Source organism: Salmo trutta, chromosome 27 (assembly GCF_901001165.1).
Source record: "Salmo trutta chromosome 27, fSalTru1.1, whole genome shotgun sequence".
NCBI lineage: Eukaryota > Metazoa > Chordata > Actinopteri > Salmoniformes > Salmonidae > Salmo > Salmo trutta.
The window spans coordinates 11,725,421-11,749,737 of record NC_042983.1 but is presented as its reverse complement, the minus strand read 5'-3'; the positions used below and the strand labels follow the sequence as shown (position 1 = coordinate 11,749,737).

Here is a 24,317-nt window from a genome sequence, read left to right as displayed (position 1 = left end):
GAGGTGTTCTGTCGCAGGATCCTTAGCTTAGTGATGAGCTTGGAGGGCACTATAGTGTTGAACGCTGAGCTGTAGTCAATGAACAGCATTCTCATGTAGGTTTTCCTTTTGTCCAGGTGGGAAAGGGCAGTGTGGAGTGCAATAGGGATTGCATAATCTGTGGATGTGATGGAGCGGTATGCAAATTGTTGTGGGTCTAGGGTTTCTGGGATGATGGTGTTGATGTGAGCCATGACCAGCCTTTCAAAGCACTTCATGGCAACAGATGTGAGTGCTATGGGTCTATAGTCATTGGCTAAGGTTACTTTAGTGTTCTTGGGCACAGGGACTATGGTGGTCAATTTGTTCTCATGCTGTTATAGGACCATCCCCCATGAGGAGTTGAGCATAGGCCTAAACCATCCATCCAGGCCTCTAGCGAACTCGACTTTGTTCCATGTCATGTGTTTACTAAATATAGCCTACAACAACGTATGTCTATGGTAGCCAAGGCCTACCTTCATACATACAAATTATGAATTTGATCATGTTCAGGTGAGTTAATTTGATCAAAGTAGGAAGCTTAATATAAATGGCCGCATATTTGAATTTACAGCTGACATTATGCAAAGATAGACGGATTTTAAACCAACCACGTTGGAGATACTAAGTACGTTCACCCAATCAAAATAAATATTTCCTCGAAGGCCCTGCGATAGGGGCGGGATTCAATTGACGTTTGTTCTGATTGTTTTGTTGTACTGACGCTGTTTGTTATTTGATAGAAGATCAGTTTGGCCAGGCAATTATTTTCTCTTGAAGTAGGGTATACTATTTGCTATCGAAGCTCATTTTCTACGCTAGGATATTGAAAGTTTGCGACTTTTCACATTACTTTTTGTTTCGGGCTTTAAATGGAGAGGGGGACAGGCTATTTACCAATCGACTAACTTGTCTTAATTCCTATTAAATAAATAACGGACTGATTTGTTTTATTTTTTTTTAATGGAAGGAAACATTTCACCACAGGTTATGTTGATTTGGCCCCTCTTACCCTCCAGATATTTAGCAAATAAGTATTAGCTAAGCAAATCACAGACTACACAGTATTATTCTCGGGCACCGTACGAGAATAACTGTAGCCCTGTCGTTTGCGACAAATAATACTGAAAAGGGAAGAAATCATTATTCGGATTGGTTATAAATGTATATTAAGTGTTGTCGACGTTATTTGAGGTGCAATTCAAAGACGACGGAGAAGAATAGAAGTGTCAGGTGATTTCATCAACGCGAGGAACCATCTGGTGATTGCATCGCTAAGTTTACCCTGCTCCTGCGTGCCATCCCTAAACTCCAGTGGAAGGGAGGAAGAGAAGGTAAGAGCCGCTATAATGTAACGTATCAATGTGCTATAATGATTTTTGGTTAAGTAAACGTCAATTTGATCCGAGTATTTTCATTTTATCAGCCCGAACAAACAATATATTATTCCTACGTAGTCGTAGGCTACACAAACGCTTTTCAATGGTTATAGAAGGATTTGTGTGCCAGTGTGGTGGGGATTTTACGGAGTTGGTGTTCTTTGATGGCACTCAATTGTAGACTTGTAAAATGTATATTTTATGTAAAATGCAATCGATGAACAAATTATGAGTAGCCTAACGACATCTATAGATTGCAATAGAGTAACGTTAGCCACAGATTTGTCCCCTTGAATGACTGTTTCATAAAGCATGCAAACCCATGTCGTGTGTTTAATGAATATAACCTACAAAAAAAGGATATGTAGTTCACTGCCTCTTGATTCTGCATATATAAGAGCACACAAGTCATCTATTGTGGAAAAGTTAAGTGCCTCAGTCTGCCCGTGGCACTAACAATAGGCTACCTACAGGTAACTGCAAACATAGTGTCTTAATAGGGCGTTGGGCCACCACGAGTCGCCAGAACAGCTTCTATGCGCCTTGGCATATATTCTACAAGTGTTTAGAACTCTATTGGCGGGATGGGTCACCATTCTACCACGACAAATTGCATAATTATTTGTTTTGTTGATGATGTCTCGGGTGGGAGATTCTGGAGCAGCACAAGTGTTGATCTGGTGACAGATGCACAACCTTTAAATCCCCAATGCTCATTTGGCTGTGTTTACACGGGCAGCTGAATTCAGTTATTTTTCCATTAATTGGTCTTTTGACTAATCACACATTTTCCAGAGCTGATCTGACCAATTAGTGAACAATTATCACAGATCTCTTTAGCCATGATAGCCAAAATAATGGGGGACTAGGCATTTTTAAAGGTGACCCAAAGCGTGGGATGTTAATTACATTTTACATTTACATTTTACATTTTAGTCATTTAGCAGACGCTCTTATCCAGAGCGACTTACAGTAGTGAATACATACATTTCATACATTTTTTCCGTACTGGTCCACCGTGGGAATCGAACCCACAACCCTGGCGTTGCAAACACCATGCTCTACCAACTGAGCCACACGGGACCATTAATTAATTCAGAAACCACACCTGCGTGGAAGCACCTGCTTTCAATATACTTTGTTTCCTGTATTTACTCATGTTAACTTTATTTTGGCAGTTACCTTTACCATCTTTGCAATAATTCTAAATAATAATAATGTTTTCATGCTAACCTTTGGCAATGCAAAATACAGTGAAGTGACTTTATTTATAGTAACAAATGTGGTGGTAAACTTTGAATATTTATTAGACGGATAATAATGTAAAGTTGATAGGTGTAATCAATCATCTTATTTAACAATAACATATTTTATGGCATGATGTTGGTATTGACTTTATGAAAGATGAGCACCAGGATATGTCATATTCGCCACATAGGACACCTGCCATGGTATTTTTGAGATGCCTTTTTCCAAGATGTAACGCATTAATGTGTATTTTATTTATTTTCATATTTTTTGCTGCTGTGGCTTGAACTGTCAATCATTTCCCTCTGCTTTTGTTTTTCCTTATTGAGTGAGTGTGTATCCATGGAGTCTAATTTCTTCTCTTGTAATTACCCAGTATGGAATAGGGGGCACTTGCGAGTTGCTGCTCGAATTATTTGTGATGGGGTTGATTCCCTCTTATGTGGCTCTCCTCTTGAGGCCTGAACACTCTTTATGAACACTGATAGGCCTAATATAATGAAATGCGTGCGTATCGCCATAGAGGTATTTGATGTGTTCAATTCTGTTGATGTTACTGCTGTAGAGAAAAGCGATTCAGTTTGATGGAATAGACATTTATTGGCCATGCAGTGTTGTATGTATGAATGAATATAAATAGCTTTTGCAGTCAATCACAAGGTCGTGCTCTCAGTATTAAAATGTAGGAAATTCTCATAGATTTATATACAGTGGAGTCTGAAATTATTGACACCCTTAATAAAGATGAGCAATAATGATATAAAATAAATAATTCAAATACTGAGCTACATTATATGCTAAAACAAATGGGGACATTGTTTTATACGAATACAATTGCTCAGAGAAATAGATTTTCTTTTAACCAGATCAATGGTAGGCTTCAAAATGATTGATACCCCTAAATATTTTTAGAAATAAAGCATTTGCAAGTTAAGTATTTTGTCCTATATTCTTAGCACACAATGACTACATCAAGCTTGTGACTCTACAAACTTTTTGGATGCATTTGCAGTTTGTTTTGGTTGTTTCAGATTTTGTGCCGAATAGAAATGAATGATACATAATGTGTTGTCATTTCATTTTTATTGTAAATAAGAATAGAATGTTCCTAAACACTTCTATGTCAATGTGGATGCTACCATGATTACAGATCATTCTGAATAATGAGTGAGAATGTTAGAGGGCCTAAGATCATACCCCCAAACAGTGCTTAACATGTCATCGCACATTTGCTGGTGTCATAGAGTAGAGGCACTTTAAAAAAAAAAAAATGTTGTAGCCTAGGTACTGGGAAAAATGTGCGGTTTTTAATAAATGCGTCTCATGCAATTTTACATGACTAGAGACTTTGGCTGAATCTTTTTTAATACCGCACAAATTATCAAAATGGCAGGCTACTTTGACACTGAAAATCTGAGATAAATAAAAACGACCTTGTCAGGCTATTGATGGAGTCCAATGTGTGGAAACAGATATTGAAGGCTACATTATGATGAAATTATTGTCCTAAAAAATGCTTTACAGTTTAACTGACTCACCCAATGATGCTCAGCTGACTTGCTGGTGATGGCTGATGAGCTCATGCCAAAAGCCGATCTCTCTTTTTGTAAAACAATATTTACAATTTTATCAAATATTTTGGTAGCCTACAGCATAGTGTTCTATTTTCAGCAGGAGCCATTTGCTTTGCAACCTGTGTTTTCCCTCGTATTTGAAATATTGTGAATGGTCTGTGTGCTGTTTTTTCATTGACTGATTTGCTGTGCATTCCCGACTAGCCTATTCCTTGTTATTGGGCTACAATCCATGACTAGGCTATTTTTAAAAATAAGCTATTGATCCTTTGTGGATAAATTATAAGCCTTCTTGTGGTGTTTGGCAAATGTATAGTGCATTCGGAAAGTATTCAGACCCCTTACCTTTTTCCACATTTTGTTACACCCTTATTCTAAAATGTATAAAATGACACATTTCCTCATCAATGTACACACAATACCCCATTAAAAACAGTTTTTTAGAAATGTGAGCACATTTATTAAAAACAAGATACTTTATTTGCGTTAGTATTCAGTCCCTTTGCTATGAGACTTGAAATTGAGCTCAGGTCCATCTTGTTTCCATTGTTCATCCTTGATGGTTCTACAACTTATTTGGAGTCCACCTGTGGTAAATTCAATTGATTTGAGATTATTTGGAAAGGCACACATCTGTCTATGTAAGGTCCCGCAGTTGACAGTGCATGTCAGAGCAAAAACCAAGCCATGGGGTCGAAGGAATTGTCCGTAGAGCTCCGAGACAGGATTGTGTCGAGGCACAGATCTGGGGAAGGGTACCAAAAAATGTCTACAGCATTGAAGGGCCCCAAGAACACAGTGGATTCCATCATTCTTAAATGGATGAAGTTTTGAACCAGCGAGACTCATCCTAGAGCTGGCCGCCTAGGTAAACTGAGCAATCGGTGGGAGAAGGACCTTGGTCAGGGAGGTGACCAAGAACCTGATGGTCACTCTGACAGAGCTCTTCAGTTCCTCTGTGGAGATGGGAGGGCATTCCAGAAGGACACCCATCTCTGCAACACTCCACCAATCAGGCCTTTATGGTAGAGTGGCCAGACAGAAGCCACTCCTCAGTAAAAGGCTCATGACAGCCTGCTTATAACTAAAGGACACTGACCATGAGAAACAAGATTCTCTGGTCTGATTGAGGAAACTTGCCACCATCCCTACGGTGAAGCATGGTGGTGGCAGCATCATGCTGTGGGGATGTTTTTCAGCGGCAGGGACTGGGAGACTAGTCAGGATCGAGGGAAAGATGAACGGAGCAAAGTAAATGGAGATCCTTGATGATAAACCTGCTCCAGAACGCTCAGGACCACAGACTGGGAGAAAGGTTTACCTTCCAACAGGACAATGACCCAAAGCACACAGCCAAGACAACGCAAGAGTGGCTTCGGGACAAGTCTCTGAGTGGCCCAGCCAGAGCCCGGACTTCAACCCAAATGAACATCTCTGGAGAGACCTGAAAATAGCTGTGCAGCGAAGCTCCCCATCCAACCTGACAGCACTTGTCAGGATCTGCAGAGAACAATGTGAGGAACTCTCCAAATACAGATGTGCCGAGCTTGTAGTGTCATACCCAAGAAGACTCAAGTCTAATTGTTGCCAAAGGTGCTTCAACCAAGTACTGAGTAAAGCGTATGAGTACTTATGTAAATGTTTTATTTGTAATACTTTTGCAAATTTATTTTATTTTTATTTGTATTTTTTTATTTAATTTATTTAAATGTGTCTAAACTTGTTTTTGCTTTGTCGTTATGGGGGACTGTGTGTAGATTGATTGGGGGGGATTAAATTTTAGAAAATTTGTTTTTAGAATTTTTTTTAGAATAGCCTGTAATGTAATAATGTGGAAAAAGTCAAGGGGTCTAAATATTTTCATAATGTGCTGTATTTCAATTCATAAGGGGTGCTACTGTTCCTTCAGAACCCTTCGCGCGGCCATAATTCTATCAGGAAATAAATGAAGTGCAACACTGGAGAGATGACTTGCAGGCTCATGTCTATCAGAGCAGAGAGGGATCACAGAAAGTGAATCTCATTATAGTTATGTGAGAGATACTGGCACGTTTCTCACACAGACACGCTTTGGTCTCCAACAGGTTACAATGTTGCGCAAACCAAATGAACTCTTAGAATATTAGGCCCGGGCTGAAAATCTACTTTTTCAGCTTTTGTTAATTCTCCAACCCCCCCCCCCCCCCCCCAAACAAAAACAATGTGGAGGCAACTCTTATGAACTTTGATCTATTCTGTGAAAATAATTGTTTGTGACTTGAGGTACCGGATCTGGCCAAATATGTGCCGGAACAAAGCAGTCAAAAACGGAGAGGTGCAGGATCCGGCTTAAATTAAGCAATGGCTCCAAGACATGCTAACCTCGCTCCATTACCAATAACATGGGAGGTTAGCATGTCTTGGGGGCATGATCTTTGGCCATCTAACTTACTCATCATTATTCACGCTTCGAATTATTTTAATTTCTATTGGGGGGGGGAATAATCTGAAACGCAACCAAAACTAACTGCAAATGCATCCAACATGTCTGGAGTCGCAAGCTGGATGTAGTCATTGCGTGCTAGGAAAATGGGACCAAATACTGAACTTTTGACTACTTAAACAAATATTTAGAGGTGTCAATTTTGACCCCTAACTTTATTAGATTTGTTGATTTCTTATTTCTTGTTAAAACAAATCTGAGCAATTTGTATAATGTAATTTCCCTTTTTTCCCCCTTTTTTTTTGTTGCATTGAATGTAGCTCTGTATTTGAATTATTTTATACAGTCATTATTGCTCATCTTTATCAAGGGTGTCAATCATTTCGGACCCACTGATGTGCAATGTGACTACTCCAAATGCATGGAAATGACAGTTTTTTTTAATTTTATTTTTTATGTGTCTGTCACAAGTTCTACACATGGATTAGAGTACTCGTATGCAACCAACAATGGATGGATGTTATTGGTTCAACTCAAGTGCTGTCTATTTATTTAATAGATAAGCATGTACTACATTAATCATTTCTCCAAAAGGACCCATCAGCAAAATGTATTGTTTTTGTTGTTTGCCGTATATCTCGCAGTGAGTGACAATATCCTGGAGACTTGGCTACCATGGATCCTAAGTCTGCCAGATTTGACAACACAATGCCTAGCTCCTGTCAAGGCATCTGTCAGTATTCAGCTGCCATATCTGACCCAGTGATATCTCATCCCACATACGCCTACTATGTTTCACTTTGTCAAGGTGATTCTATTAATATTTACTCCATTGATGCAGCTGTCGGTTGTATCATCCCTGATTTACTAAATATTCTATTGACCTTGTTTTGATTTCGATAGGCTATATGCTGTTCAGTGGGAACGTTATGACTGCATCAGTGTCCGGGTAATAATGAGACTACTTGATTCACATTAGAATGGTCTTTCAGCCTGGGCTGTGAAGAAGTTCTAATTGAGATAGGAAAGAGAACCCTAATGCTCAGTGTGATCTCCCACGCGTGGCCTACTTGGCCACAGCTATGTTGAAGTACTGTGAATGTTGAATGGGGAAGGTGGCCGAGTTATCAAATTTTGTTGATCACACATGGTTAGCATATATGTTTGTGCTTCTAGTTCTGACTATGCAGTAATGTCTAACAAATTCACAACAACTACCTTATAAACACAAATGTAAAGGGATGAATAGAACATGTACATATAAATATATGGACGAGCGATGGCGTGCGGCATAGGCAAGATGCAGTAGATGGTATAGAATACAGTATATACATATGAGATGAGTAATGTAGGGTATGAAAACATTAAAGTGCCTTTTATTTAAAGTGACTAGTGATACCTTTTATTAAATCCATTTATAAAAGTTACAAGAGATTTGAGTATGTTGGCAGCAGCCACTCTGTTAGTGATGGGCTGCTTAACAGTCTGATGGCCTGGAGATAGAAGCTGTTTTTCAGTCTCTCGGTCCCAGCTTTGATGCACCTGTACTGACCTCGCCTTCTGGATGATAGCGGGGTGAACAGGCAGTGGCTCGGATGGTTGTTGTCCTTGATGATCTTTTTGGCCTTCCTGTGACATCGGGTGGTGTAGGTGTCATGGAGGGCAGGTAGTTTGTCCCCGGTGATGCACTGTGCAGACCTCACTACCCTCTGGAGAGCCTTGCGGTTGAAGGCGGTGCAATTGCCTTACCGGGGGGTGATACAGCCCGACAGGATGCTATCGATTGTGCATTTGTAAAGGTTTGTGTGTTTTTAGGTGACAAGCCAAATTTCTTCAGCCTCCTGAGGTTTAAGAGGCTCTGTTGCGCAGCCTTCACCACGCTGTGTGTGTGTGGGCCATTTTCAGTTTGTCTGTGATGTGTACGCCAAGGAACAATCCACCTTCACTACTGTCCCGTGGATGGGGGAGGGTGCTCCCTCTGTTTCCTGTAGATCATCTCCTTTGTTTTGTTGACGTTGAGTGAGCGGTTATTTTCCTGACACCACACTCCGAGGGCCCTCACCTCCTCCCTGTAGGCTGTCTCGTCGTTGTTGGTCATCAGGCCTGCCGCTGTAGTAGTGTCTGCAAACTTGAGGATTTAGTTGGAGGCGTGCATGGCCACGCAGTCATGGGTGAACAGGGAGTACAGTAGAGGTCCCGAGAACACACCCTTGTGGTCAGCTGATCAATTAGTAATGGGGATGCTTTACCGAAATCAACGAATAGCGGGAAACAACGCAATGATGCATTCTCAGTATGCGAAAATAGGATGTTCAATAGTATGCAACATTTAGAATATATACCATTGAATATGGTTTAAATGCCAGGGTGTTATTTATACTCGTTTTGGCTCTAAATATAGATTTCTTTGCTCACTTTTCCACAATGCATTGGGAGAGTGTGGGCTGTGAGTGATAGGCCCTAGTTCTTTTCAAGTTACCCCCAAACACAACTATGCTACTTAATTGGGAAGATACCTGAAGCTTCTGCGGTGGTGTTCAAACGTAAGCTGTCGTTTTTTCTTGTTCTTAAAGGATCACAAGCATTGCATCTTGCATTGCATTTTATGCTACGTTTTGTATAGTCCATTTATTTAGCCTACTTTCTCATATAGCGTTAAGTCTGTGGTGGTGGATACTGTGCTGAATAGCCTGTATGAATCCTACTCTGACGTGAATCTGTAACTCTGTATCATAATTTTTTTGTATCCTTCTGTAGCTATTGCTTAATGGTAAGTCCATTCCTGGGAAAATGGTAGTGCCAAACGGCAACTATTTTTGAGAGGCTTCATAGAATGTGTAATGGAAATGATTTGTGCAGCACATTGACTCGGTACTGGTACCCCCTGTATATAGCCTCGTTATGTTACTTTTTGATATTTAATTTTTTGACTTTAGTGTATTTATTAAATATTTTCTCAACTCTTTCTTGAACTGCATTGTTGGTTTAGGGCTTGTAAGTAAGCATTTCACGGTACAACACCTGTTGTATTCGGCGCATGTTACAGACACGATTGGATTTGGAGTGAAGCCTGCATCAAGCAAGTGCTTTAGCCCTTGGCGGTTATAAGGGGGACCTCGCCTAAAGAGGTTCATCCTTGAAAATGATAGAAAGAAAAGCCACCTATTACTATGAGCCAGTGTCTACGTAGCTGGCCATCTACTCCAATAATATTGTAAATGCCTGACCTAGGAGCAAAATCATGTCGATTTATTAAATTGCCTCAACTTGCATGCACATTTGGATGAATAAATAAACTACATTAACACCACACTCTGCTGTCTCTGTAGTTTGATGGATTGATCAAAGTACAGTATCTTACTGGGGAGATGAAAGTCAGTCAGTGCTGTGGGTAAAGGTTGCTGTGATGTGACTGCCTGTGTAGTGCGAGAGGGAGGCCAGGTCCAGAGTGAATGCCTCTCTATGCTCCTGGCTGACACCTGCTAGGCTGAGGGGTGGGGGCAGAGCTGTGCTTCTTCCCCCTGTCCTACTTGCTTGGTATGCTCCTTCAATAAACCCTTGGCACTGGTCTCCTCTCCCTCCTGCGAAAGGGAATAACTCTCCAGGTCTTTGTCTGGCCAGCCCCAGCACACACAGCATAGCCCCAGGACTGTGTTAAGGCTTTTTTGATTGTTAGCTGTCTTGTGTTAAATATAGAAGTTTATGAAGGATAGGAAATATGTGTCTATGGGGATTACTAGCTAGGGAATTATGAGGTACTGTGTTGTTGTAGCCTTATTATGTTTTTTTTTCAAAATAATTTGGTGTTATTTGACAAGTTCCCTCCAGTTAATAAAAAAACACAGAATAAAAATCAATATGTCAGAAATGAAAATTAACTTCAGCCTAAAGGAGAATTGCTGGCTCTTTCTATTAACCGTACCATATAAAGTGTTCTTTGTTTATTTAGTCCAGTGTTATTCTTGTATTTCCATAGCCCTGTGATATAGTGATGGTATGTACTCAAATGCGATGCCAGGGCATGCTTTCAATCTTCTCTTCGCAGTCAGACACAAGATGACGTCTGTGCCAGAAATGGTTTTTAAACAAGATTTCATGGCATTATTCATTATTCCCCTCAGTGCAGGGATCTTAGGTGGTGATGTGTAATAGAATAATAGTGGGCCTGTTCCACTGTGACATGTTGACTAACCATTAATCTGCCTCCCTTGCCCCCCCCCCCCCCCCCCAACCCACCCCACAGTGCATAAACAAAGTAATTACACTGAAATCCCTCTGCATCAAGAGAAATGAACAAACCATTTTTTGGGGGGGGGGGGAATACTGTAAATTCCCTGGCTGATCCCCCTCCACCCCAATCTGAGGATGACACTGGCAACAATCAGCGGTGTTAGTGCAGTCAGTCACTGTGCCCTAACAACTTTTCCTGAGGACTTTACCCAAGATGATCTCTGCAGTTGACAACTTCAGGCAGTGGCCTGGATTGATCTTGATTATATCCCCCAATGACCTGCAAGTCAGTGGATTGAAATCTCAGCAGCACATCTTTTAGTCCCCCACCATGCAGCACAGTCAACATCTGTGCTTAGTGTTGTATTCATTTAGGGCTCGCTGAAGCAAAATGTTTTACAATGGAAAATTAAAATGCAAATGTTTCTTGTGGTGTTTTATGTCTGGTTGCAACCTGAGACACTGACCAAACCACTAGATCAAATCAGCAGTGAACCATCTCCTGGTCCCTGCTGTACGGAAGATTAACCCTGCTGGGCCCTGCCCTGCTTTGATTATGTCCACGAATAAGAGCTGCTTAATTATAATCACTGCAGGGCCATCCTGGGAGGGTAAACACAGGCACGGGTGTGTCTGTCCATCAGCCCAGACACCACACTGCAGCTGAATTTGGAATGTGTCGGTCTCCTGCCCAAGTCCACACCTGCATGAGAGCAGGTAAGTTGCCACGGACAGTTCAAGTTCTGGACTACCACAATGGTGCCCTACAGTGAACCATAATGTAGCATTGTTGATTTAAATGTGAAATAGCAAATGGACCTTTTTTTTTTAGGTAATAAATATAGCAGCAGTCCATTTTATAATGGTATTTGGTTGTGGCTTATACACTTGCATCTCTCCTATTTGTCAGTTTCACCAGAGCTTGAAAGAGTGGAATTAAGTAGGGAAATCATTAAATGGTTTGAGGAGAAAATAACCTTCATTTGTTTATTTGGGTTGAAAGTGTAAAAAAAAAAAAGTACAAAAGAGCGAGGGAGAGCTTCATAAGTCTGCTTTAATACTCTGCTCTACCATCTCTTCCTGCTCTGTGCATGTAGAAAGAGGGGCTGTGGGAAAGATCTGCCCTGTCTGTGTGGACCCGCTGGCCCTGTCCTCTGGAGAGTAGGGGCTTGATCCCTGCTCCACCCTAAAGGACATCCACTGGTAAAGACACTCCAGGAGATGCTTCCAATGTAAAACTGGAAAAGCGCTTATCTAGTCTTGCTGGTGTAGCCAGGGCTCTAAATTGGTAATGCTCTGTGTGACCAGGAGTTTTATTTTGGAACTAGCAAAATAATCTCCCTGGTAATTGTTGTAATGACGAGGCTTCGCTGTACCGTTGTTTCCGAGTGCCCTAGAGAAAAACGCGAGTGTAGATTCAATATCGTCATGGTTGCACTATTCCTACAGTGAAAATGGCTCGTTTCTATCCAAACCAGGTCAAAAGATTTGACCTGTATTACCGCCGCAACATTTTTTATCTTCCTATAGGTCGTTTATTAATAAAATGTAACTGGTTCAGAACGTTCCATTTGGCTGCTGGGAGGCAAGGAGACCCCCAGCTCCGCTAAAACCATCGACAACTACGTGCCGTTTTCGAGGGATTATTAAATAAATGTTAACTAGTTGGTTTTATTATCGTCACCTCCTTGAAGAGCGTAGTCAAAACTACATATTTCCAATTTATTCCACATTTTGGTTCCATCAGTTGTACAGCAAGTAACGGTATGCTTTTCATCAAATATCAGTTGATCATGTCACACTTAAGGGTAGCTTGGTTGTTGATCATTGCTAGATAACCATTTTCAGGTCTTGCCATAGATTTGTCAAGCAGATAAGTCAGAACTGTAGCTCTGTAGCACAGGAACATTCACTGTATTGGTAAGCAAATCCAGTGTAGATTTTGTCTTGGGCTTTAGGTTATTGTCCTGCTGAAAGGTGAATTAATCTCCCAGTGTCTGGTGGAAGCCAGACTGAACCAGGTTTTCTTATAGGATTTTGTGTAATAATTTATTTTCTTTATCCTATAAAACTCTGCAGTCCTAAATGATTACAATCATACCCATAACATGATGCAGCCACCACTATGCTTGAAAATATGGGGAGTGGTACTCTAAAGTGTTGTATTGGATTTGCCCTAAACAAAACACTTTGTGTTCAGGACAAAAAGCTCATTTCTTTGCCACATTTTTTTGCAGTATTACTTTAGTGCCTTGTTGCAAACAGGATGCATGTTTTGGAGTAGTTTTATTCTGCACAGGGTTCCTTTTTACTCTGTCAGTTAACTGAGGATGACATTGTATACTAACCTTTCTCCTATCATAGCCATTAACTGTTTGTCACCATTGGGCTCATGGTGAAATCCCTGAGCGGTTTCCTTCCTGTCAGGCAACTGAGTGAAGAAGGATGCCTGTATCTTTCTTGGGACTGGATGTATTGATACACCATCCAAAGTGTAATTAATTTCACCATGCTTAAAGGGAAATAGTTTATTAAAAATCTATTTTTATCTACCAAGGTGCCATTATTATTCCCCTTATTTGCGAGGCATTGGAAAACCTCCCTGGTCTTTATGGTTGAATCTGTTTGAAATTCACTGCTCGATTGAGGGACCTTACAATTATATTTGTGTGTGTGTGTGGCACAGAGATTATGTTAAACACTATTATTGCACACAGAGTCCGTGCAACGTACTGTGACTTGTTAAGCACATTTTTACTTAACGTATTTAGGCTTGCCAGAACAAAGGGGTTGAATACTTATTGACTCAAAGCATTTCAGCTTTTCACTTTTGTAATGAATAAAAAATCATAATTCGAATAAAAGTTTATTTGTCACGTGCGCCGAATACAGGTGTAGACCTTACAGAGAAATGCTTACTTACAAGCCCTAACCAACAGTGCAATTTGTAAGTAAAAAATAGATATTAGGTAAGATAAGTAAAGAAGGGGGGGGGGACTAATAGAATGACAGTGAAAATAACAGTAGCGAGGATATATACAGGTGGTACCGGTACAGAGTTAATGTGCGGGGGCATCGGTTAATCGGGCTAATTGAGGTAATATGTACATGTAGGTATAAAGTGACTGCATAGATGATAAACAGAGTAGCGGCAGCGTAAAAGAGGGGTTGGCGGGGATGGCAGGATACAATGCAAATAGTCCGGGTAGCCATTTTGATTGATTACATGTTCAGGAGTCTTAAGGCTTGGGGGTAAAGGCTGATGAGAGGCCTTTTGGTCCTAGACTTAGTGCTCCGGTACCGCATGCCATGCAGTGAGAACAGTCTATGGCTGGTGTCTTTGACAATTGTTAGGGCCTTCCTCTGACACCGCCTGGTGTAGAGGTCCTGGATGGCAGGAAACTTGGCTCCAGTGACGTACTGGGCTGTATGCACTACCCTCTGTCGGAGGGAGGCCGAGCAGTTGCCATACCAGGCAGTGATGCAACCAGTCAGGATGCTCTCGATGGTGCAGCTGTAGAACCTTTGAAGATCTGGGGACCCATGCCAAATCTTTTCAGTCTCATGTGGGGGAATAGGTTATGTCATGTCTTCTTCACGACTGTCTTGGTGTGTTTGGACCATTCTAGTGTGTTGGTGATGTGGACACCAAGGAACTTGAAGCTCTCAACCTGCTCCACTACAGCCCCGTCGACAAGAATGGGGGCATGCTTGGTCCTCCTTTTCCTGTAGTCCACAATCATCTCCTTTGTCTTGATCACGTTGAGGGATAGGTTGTTATTCTGGCACCACCTGGCCAAGTCTCTGAGCACCTCCCTATAGGCCCTCTCATCATTGTCGGTGATCAGTCCTACCACTGTTGTGTCGTCTGCAAACTTAATGATAGTGTTGGAGTCGTGCCTCGCCACACAGTTGTGGGTGAACAGGAGGGGACTAAGCACGCACCCCTGAGGGGCTTCAGTGTTGAAGATCAGCGTGGCAGATCTGTTGCTGCTTTGTATGTGTCTCCGTGTGTGGAGTATAGGTGATCAATAAAAAAAAAATCCGTCTGGTTGCGCATTTAACCTCTCTAGGGAAGGTGGGACGATTTCTACGTAACAGCCAGTGGAATCCTGTGGCGCGTTATTCAAATACCTTAGAAATGCTATTACTTCAATTTCTCAAACATATGACTATTTTACACCATTTTAAAGACAAGACTCTCGTTAATCTAACCACACTGTCCGATTTCAAAAAGGCTTTACAACGAAAGCAAAACATTAGATTATGTCAGCAGAGTACCCAGCCAGAAATAATCAGACACCCAATTTTCAAGCTAGCATATAATGTCACATAAACCCAAACCACAGCTAAATGCAGCACTAACCTTTGATGATCTTCATCAGATGACACGCCTAGGACATTATGTTATACAATACATGCATGTTTTGCTCAATCAAGTTCATATTTATATCAAAAACCAGCTTTTTACATTAGCATGTGACGTTCAGAACTAGCATACCCCCCCGCAAACTTCCGGCGAATTTACTAAATTACTCACGATAAACGTTCACAAAAAGCATCACAATTATTTTAAGAATTATAGATACAGAACTCCTCTATGCACTCTATGTCTGATTTTTTTTTTTAAATAGCTTTTCGGTGAAAGCACATTTTGCAATATTCTAAGTAGATAGCCCGGCATCACAGGGCTCGCTATTTAGACACCCACCAAGTTTGGCACTCACCAAAGTCAGATTTACTATAAGAAAAATGTTATTACCTTTGCTGTTCTTCGTCAGAATGCACTCCCAGGACTTCTACTTCAATAACAAATGTTGGTTTGGTCCAAAATAATCCATAGTTATGTTCAAATATCCTCTGTTTTGTTCATGCGTTCAAGACACTATCCGAATGGTAAATAAGGGTCACGCGCACGGCGCCTTGTCTAAATATTCCATTACCGTACTTCGAAGCATGTCAACCGCTGTTTAAAATCAATTTTTATGCCATTTTTCTCGTAAAAAAGCGATAATATTCCGACCGGGAATCTGTGTTTTAGTACAAAGAGAAAATAAAAACATGGGGTCGCCTCGTGCACGCGCCTCAGTCTCATTGTCCTCTGATAGACCACTTACCAAAGGCGCTAATGTTTTTCAGCCAGGGGATGCCTCGACATCATTCAGCTTTTTCCCGGGTTCTGAGAGCCTATGGGAGCCGTAGGAAGTGTCACGTTACAGCAAAGATCCTCAGTCTTCAATAAAAAGAGCCAAGATGGACAACAACTTGTCAGACAGGCCACTTCCTGGTCAGAATCTTCTCAGGTTTTTGCCTGCCATATGAGTTCTGTTATACACAGACACCATTCAAACAGTTTTAGAAACTAGGGTGTTTTCTATCCAAAGCCAATAATTATATGCATATTCTAGTTTCTGGGCAGTAGTAATAACCAGATTAAATCGGGTATGTTTTTTATCCGGCCGTGTAAATACTGCCCCCTAGCCCTAACAGGTTAACATGCTGATAGAAATGAGGTAAAACTGATTTGAGTTTCCCTGCATTAAAGTCCCTGGCCACTAGGAGCTCTGCCTTTAGGATGAGCGGTTTCCTGTTAGCTTTTTTCTTTTTCCTTATACAGCTGACTGAGTGCCGACTTAGTGCCAGCATCCATCTGTGGTGGTAAATAAACATCCACGAAAAAAAATGGATAAACTCTCTTGGCAAATAGTGTGGTCTACAGCTTATCATGAGATACACTATTTCAGGCGAGCAAAATCTGGAGACTTCCTAGATTTCGTGCACTAGCTGTTGTTTAGAAATATAAACAGACCGCCCCCCTAGTCTTACCGGAGTGTGCGCTTCTTTCTAACCAGTGCAGTGTATATCCCGCCAGCTGAATGTTTTCCATGTCGTTCAGCCACGATTCGGTGAAACATAAGATTGTACTTTTTTTTAAGTCCCGTTGGTTGGATATTCGTGATCGTACCTCGTCCAATGATTGTACGTTGTCAAGTCATATTAATGGTAAGGGCAGATTTCCCACACGCCATCGGCTGATCCTTACGAGGCACCCCGCCCGGTGTCCTCTCTACCTGCATCTCTTTCGGTCTTGGTGGCGAGATGGGATGGCGTATCGCTGCAGAATGCTGTGGTAGCCATGCTACTTAAGTGTCCTTGAATTCTAAATAAATCAGTGTCACCAGCAAAGCACCATCACACTACCTCCTCCATGCTTCACGGTGGGAACCACACCTGCGGCGATCATCCGTTCACCTACTATGCGTCTCACAAAGACACGGAGGTTGGAACCAAAAATCTTCAATTTGGACACATCAGACAAAAGGATAGATTTCCACTGGTCTAATGTCTGTTTCTTGGCCCAAGCAAGTCTCTTTTTCTTATTGGTGTCCTTTAGTAGTGGTTTCTTTGCAGCAATTTGACCATGAAGGCCTGATTCACGCAGTCTCCTCTGAACTGTTGATGTTAATGTGTCTCTTACTCTGTGAAGCATTTATTTGGGCTGCAGTTTCTGAGGCTGGTAACTCTAATGAACACACACATACATGTAATAGTGCCAGACATGCACACAAACATATAAAGTAGGCATTGCTGTTATGATTTCAGTTGTCCTTGATGTCCTTAGTTTTTTTTGCATTGTTTGCAGATTTCTTTTCCTTTTTTTCTCTTTTAGTTCATTCTCTTGGTTGTTGGTACATTGGGGGGTTCTTGGGTGGGGAATGGAATTAATTGTATTTAAAAAATATATATATATATTTGGGGGGGTCTCGAATGGTTGAGGGACAGCTATTGGGGAACTGTGGAGGGATCTTGGAGGGTTCGCGTTTCACTAGATAGTGATATAAAATATGTCAGTTTCCTTTTTCATGATCACAATCATGCACACGCACCCTCACACAAGGATGGCTCTGTTGCGGAAAGACTGATACATGTTTGATAGTGTCTTGATGCTGTATTGTTTGTCCTTCATGTTCTAATAGTTTAATGTTACCCCTTGTGTTTTTGGTAATAAATAATTATTTAAAAAATAATGTATTAACTAATGAACTTATCCTCTGCTGCAGAAGTAACTCTGGGTTTTTCTTTCCTGTGGTGGTCCTCATGAGAGCCAGTTTCATCATAGCGCTTGATGGTTTTTGCGACTGTACTTGAAGAAACGTTCAAAGGAATTTACACTTTCTGGATTGACTGACCTTCATGTCTTGAAGTAATGATGGACTGTCGTTTCTCTTTGCTTATTTGAGCTGTTCTTGCCATAATATGGACTTGGTCTTTTACTAAATAGGGCTATCTTCTGTATCCCACCGCTACCTTGTCACAACACAACTGATTGGCTCAAACGCATTAAGAAGGAAAGAAATTCCACAAATGAACTTTTTAACAAGGCACACCTGTTAATTGAAACCTCATAAAGCTGGTTGAGAGAATGCCAAGAGCATGTAAAGCTGTCAAGGCAAAGGGTGGCTACTTTGAAGAATCTCAAATATAAAATACATTTGATTTGGTTACTACATGATTCCATGTGTTATTTCGTAGTTTGGATGTCTTCACAATTATTCTACAATGTGAAAAATCCTTGAATGAGTAGGTGTGCACTTTTGACTCGTACTGTAGGTAAGCAATACTACTTCTGTGAGCGGTGTTTATATTGCTCTTATAAGTTCATAGGTTATATTAACTCCATGGGTAATGGTGTTAAAGTGATTATTGACAATAATATTATGTATTTTTACTTCATGTAAATCAGCGTTTATAGCTAGCTCTGCAGTGTCCTTGTATGGTTAGCGAATGCCTATGTTAGTGCTTTTCATACCTCAAGTTTGTATAGCATACCACAACACTTAACAATGTTATCACTTGTATGACACTGTTTCATGTGTCTTTTTGTTTTTAAGAGAAGTTGTTTCACTGTAGAAAAGTGGTTGTCTGTGTATATGCAAATGAGCTGTTCAGGTGTTTTAGGCATGCTGCTGAGACGGCCGCATCCTTGCTTATTGTACATTACTGTGCTTCAAAAACGGCGCGTAGTGCTGCTGCCGACGGCACGGAGCTGAACTGTTCGTGGCCTGTTGCTGAGTTCGTTGCGCTGACGCGTCTGCATGTGTTCTCGCCGCTGCAGTCTGCTTTGCTCTTCGCCGTGGAGCTGAGGACTGACAGTGAATGACCTACTCCTTAACTTGCTGGGTCCCCGTAATATTATCTCTGAAGTGTGCCTTTTAAAAAAAATGTTTTTAGATTACCTCAACAGTACTGCTCAGGGTTATTCATTGTTACATTTATTTTATTGTATCCTCGGTATGTTTGAATGTCAATTTTCGAACTCTTATTCACCAAACAATATCCAAACCACTTTGTTGTCTGCCGAGTTGAGGAATGTGTAGACCTTTTATTATGAGAACATCTTTAGAGACTTAATTAAGATAATTGAAGGATCACATACACATTTATTAAAGTTACTTGTGTTCAATAACAGTATGTACATAGACCAAAGCCGTCTTTAAGGTGCAGTGTAGAGCACTGTGGTAGCCGGCTAGTAACGGTAACTAGTTCAGGGTACTGGGGGGAGGGCCGGCTAGTGATGGCTGGTGGCCTGGAGATAGAAGCTGTTTTACAATCTCTTGTTCCCAGCTGTGACTCTCCTGTACCGTCTCTGCCTTTTTTAGATGGTAGCGCGGTGACCAGGCTGTGGCTCGGGAGGCTGAGGTCCTTCATGATCTTCTTGGACTTCCTGTGACACTAGGTGATGTACATGTCCTTGAGGATAGGCAGTGTGCCCCTGATGATGTTGACCTGACCTCACCACCCCCTGCGGTTGCAGACGTTGTACAAGGTGGTGATACAGCCCAACATGAAGCTCTCAATGGTGCATCTGTCGAAGTTTGTGGAGTTCTTGGGTGCCAAGATGAATTTCTTCAGCTTCCTGAGGTGTAGTGAAGGCTGTTGTGCCTTCACTACACTGTATGTGTGAAGGGACCATTTGAGGTTGTCAAGCTTTTGGCCCCCTCTACTGCGGCCCCACGGATGGGGACGTGCTCTCTCTGCTTTCACCTGTAGTCCATAATCAGCTCCTTAGTTTTTAAGTTTAGTGGAAGGTTTTCCTGGCACCACTTCGCCAGGGCTCTCACCTCCCTGTAGGCCGTCTAGTCATTGTTGGTAATCAGGCCTACCACTGTTGTGTCATCAGTATACTTGATTTAGTTGGAGATGTGCATGGCCACTCAGTCATGGGTGAACAGGGAATACAGGAGGGGGCTGAGCACCCACCCCTGTGGGGCCCCTGTGTTGAGGAGCAGTGTGGCGGTGGTGTTGTTGCCTCCCTTCACTTGTGGTCGGCCTGTCAGGAAGTCCAGGACCCAGTTGCACAGGGCTTAGTGATGATAAGTTTCTAGGGCACAACGTGCTTCAAAAGTAGCTTGAGTTCATATAGGCTGTACCTCGATCAATTTAAAAATATATTTATTTATTTTCTGGTGCTCCTTAATTTCATGTGGTGCTCCTAACTTTTTAAATTGGGAGCACCAGTGCTACCAATGTTTTGTTTAGAGAACTGGGTGTATCTGGTCTAGCTGAACAAATATTTTTTTGTCATCGTTGGTCGTCTGCCTATACCACCCTCTCAAACATTCTTTATTCTTATTTTCTAATTCTGCTATTTGCTCTTCTCACAGTGGACTGATACTATTACCAGGAGGGCGAGTGGTTTTGTGAGGGACTTTTTAATTAGCATACACAGGAAGGAACCTCAGGACTTTATTGTGGCGCGAGTCATGTGCTGCCAGAATGACTGGGGATTAGCAGGAGCTTAGAAGACTGTTTTGAATACATTTCAGAAACCTAGCACTCCAAAAATGACTTTGAGAATAATGAGGTTTAGAGACCAAGAAACTCCATCCTCCATTGTGCATATGCAGAAAGAAGGTAAAACCTTTTATTTTGGGCAAAGGGAAGATGTTCGCCCCAGGTGTTTCACCTTACACCTGTAAAATGGTCAATAGGGAAGAAAAGCGACAGTGATGCGTTGTAGCTCTTGATACAATAGTGAGGAACGATCGCATAGTATGCCTATCAACTCATTCATCAGAGTGCTTTTCTGGTCTCAATAAAATGGTCTTCTCAATACAAATAGAAAACCATTTTTCGCAGCCGGCCGCGACAGGGAGCCCAAAGGGGCGGTGCACAATTGGCCCAGCGTCGTCCGGGTTAGGGGAGGGTTTGGCCGGCAACGATCTTCTTGTCCCATTCCGCACCAGCAACTCCAGTGGCGGGCTGGGCGCAGTGCACGCTGACACGGTCGCCAGGTGTATGGTGGTTCCTCCGACACCATTGGTGGGCGTTGTGTCAAGAAGCAGTGCGGCTTGGTTGGGTTATGTTTCAGAGGACTCATGGCTCTCGAACTTCGCCTCTCCCGAGTCCCATCGCTGCAACTCCCGTATGGACAAGACTGTAACTACCATTTTGGAAACAACAAAGGGGCTTTAATTATTTTTTTAATCAAAACATAAAACTTTTTATTTCAGCATATACAGCAGATCTGTAACAGTTTTGCACCTTTATTCTCTTTATAGTGCACTATTTTGACCAGGTCCCATTGGGGGAATAGTGCATTTTATATAGGGGAGCAGGTTCCATTGGCGACGCTGCCGGTGTCTGTGCCCTCACTACCTCCTGGCTCTGGTGTCATTTCAGTAAAGTGAAAGCTGATTAATGTGGAGGTCAGGCGGCATCGCCTCATAAAGGACTAGTCAAATAAAGGCAGGAAAATGTTTTTTTCTTCCTCTACTTAAGTGCTGGCAGGAAATATAAAGGGACACTGTCAGAACATGAATGTGGAAGAACAGAGGAAGGGATGCCAGCAGATTCATCAATGCAGGGCTTTGTGTGTGGGAGGGAGGGTTTGGTGGAGGTTACTAAGGAGGCTGGGACTGGGGAGGGTTTCTATGGGGTGTTAGACTGGGGTCTTGACCAGCTGTGATTGAATGATGGCGGGTGCAAGCTGCCTTTCCTGCCTGGACTGCCTGCATTAGCTGCTTGCTGTAGAATACTTCTCCAGGAGAAAGGAGAGAAACTACCGGAATATGGCACATTATATTGTCCAGTGTAAAGGGAATGGAGGTGGTTCTCATTGTCTGTGACTAGGTTAATAAGATGTCCTCTCTCATGGATATGCTCTTCATTTGACTCACTCATCTTCCTTCTTTTTTTCTCTTTCATCCTCTTTCAAAAAACAAACATCTATCGGTCGATCATCTTTCTAACCCTCTAATTTAACGGCGATGTGTGTAAAGTGTTGTCTTGACAGTATGTGATGCTCTTAGATTAAAAATAAGATATCTTATGTTTTCTAAAACCGTTCTGTTCTCCCATATTTAACGTTTTGTGTGGACCCAAGGAAGGGTAACTGCTGGTTATACAACTGCTAAATGGCGACCCTAATAATCTAAACTAAAGTTGTTGTTTTTTTGTTCTCATGCGTCCTAGTATATATTTGTTCAGTTGCTGCCTTATGTGTTTAGGCATCTGGCACTCGACTGGAAATCCACTTCTCCATGCCACCCTATGTTATGTCTGTGATGAAATCAATTTGGTTGCTGCAGAGCTATGCAGCATAGACTGCAGTGCTGCAGTGTCGGAGCGTGTGCGTTTCCACGAAACCAGATATTCTGCACCAGCGTACACAGGCCAGGCATGGGAAGACTACACACACACAGTTTGAAAGTAGATGTGCTGAATGAGCTTATTGGACAATTGGAGCTTAGTCATCACTGGAATTCACATGTGTTAATTTGCCTAAATTGACAGGGTTATATTTGTAAAAATATATGTGGCTTATTTTTGAATATGTATTTAACCCAGTACAATTTAATGCCCACACCCACATTTGTGTCCAGGCCTCGTATTTTAAACATACAATACACCTTACTGCGCTTCACTGTTTCCAGAATTCACACTGTAAATTGGGTACTCTCAAGCAGGCTTTCGCAAGGTTCGCTTGTACATGCTCCCATTTCTGCTGTGGACAGTGTTTGGGTTAGCAGTAGCACTGCCTCTGGTCTCCAGTGAGTGCACAGAGGCAGGCAGCCCCTTATCAGCAGAGCTGCCTGCAGCAGGGGCCACAGGCTGTGTTCGAGAGCGTCAAAACCATGAAGTATCATTTTGTAAATAATGACTGACTGACTGAACGACAAATAATATGGAGTAGGTATTTATAAATCAAGGTGATGTCTTGCCTTTTTTAAAGTTGGCTGCAATATTGAATGTGCCCACAGAATAGAGCAGACATGTAACCATCGAACCCCAGCCAGCTACTGTGACATAAGATCATGATGAGCATTGATCTGAAGCAGTGTGCCTGTTCTTCCACTCCTATGTAAATGAGCAATTCCAGTCTCGCAGATGAAGCCGCTCTCTCCCCTGCGAAGAAACATACAGCCTTCCCTGGCTCGATCAGAACTGTTTGATTGTGGCGCGAGCCTGTGCAGGGGGTTCGGTTTGGGCGGGGGGGTTGTAGCCATGAAAACCCCAATGCTCAGCCACAAACCCAGCGGGAGCCCTCCGCTACTGTGGGCCCCGGGGAGATGACAGGAGGGAGAGAAAGGAGATTGGGAGAGGCAGGGCTGCACTGGTGTCATGGGAGCTAGGATGGATTTCATCATTCCTTTCCCCTACGCTCTGAGAGGTAGGTGGTGGTGTGGGGGTGGGGGGGAAGTCTTTTCTGGGAAAGGGGCTCCGCTTGATGAGGGAAGAGGCGGGGTGGTAAAATGCTAGACAGTCTTGGTGCCTCACCGCTCCGGCACACTGCAACAAGACCATGACAGATGGGTATGGTGTGGACATATACTCCACACTGGATTGACGTGATCTCCATGTGTATGGAGTCCACACAGCGCGTGTCTGTAGAACGTTCTGTTGTGTAGCTTGTTCATTAAATCTCCGTGACAGTGTGGTTTTAATAGCATCAGGTTGCTAATTCTCCTGATGCTGATGACTGACGTGTCCCTCTCCTTTCACCACCAAGCGCCTTTTTTCCCCTCACTGATTCGCCAACAAGCCGATGGTGTCACCATGAATGGACTAACACGCTGAATAAATCGAGACCGAATGCCATGCCGCTGCCTCAGTGTAGGAATGTGCAAAAGCATATTCACATAAATGCACCAAACGTTCCCAAAGAAGGAGTTTAGCTGAAAGGGATTCAATAGTTACAGACTGATCCTGCCGTGCGTGGCGGCAAAGCCCATTTTCTGCCCCCTCCCCTCTCCCTTTTCTGGGTGTCAGCCAATCCCAAAGCTTTTATTATTGCGACCCATGACATTCTGTGAAATAATGTAATGGGGCTCTATTAAAGGCTCTGTGTGTGTCTCACTGTGTGTGTATTAAAGGGGTGGGTGTGTGCATTAAAGGGTATGTGTGCGTGTATTAAAGGGTGCACACAGCTTGGTGCTGGTG

The 24,317-nt window shown here is 42.3% G+C and overlaps 1 protein-coding gene across 4 annotated transcripts in view; it reads left to right on the top strand.

The window, feature by feature from the left end:
• The first annotated feature begins 762 nt into the window (after positions 1-762).
• The window catches only part of LOC115164308 (armadillo repeat protein deleted in velo-cardio-facial syndrome), a 242,154-nt gene continuing 218,599 nt past the window's right edge, over positions 763-24,317 (top strand). For 3 of the 4 annotated variants that reach the window (XM_029716653.1, XM_029716651.1, XM_029716649.1), the window contains exon 1: positions 763-1,355. The gene's annotated coding sequence lies outside the window, so the exon portion shown is untranslated. Of the gene's footprint in view, positions 1,356-19,536; positions 19,612-24,317 lie in introns of those variants that run through there. The other variant, XM_029716650.1, reaches the window with a different exon arrangement.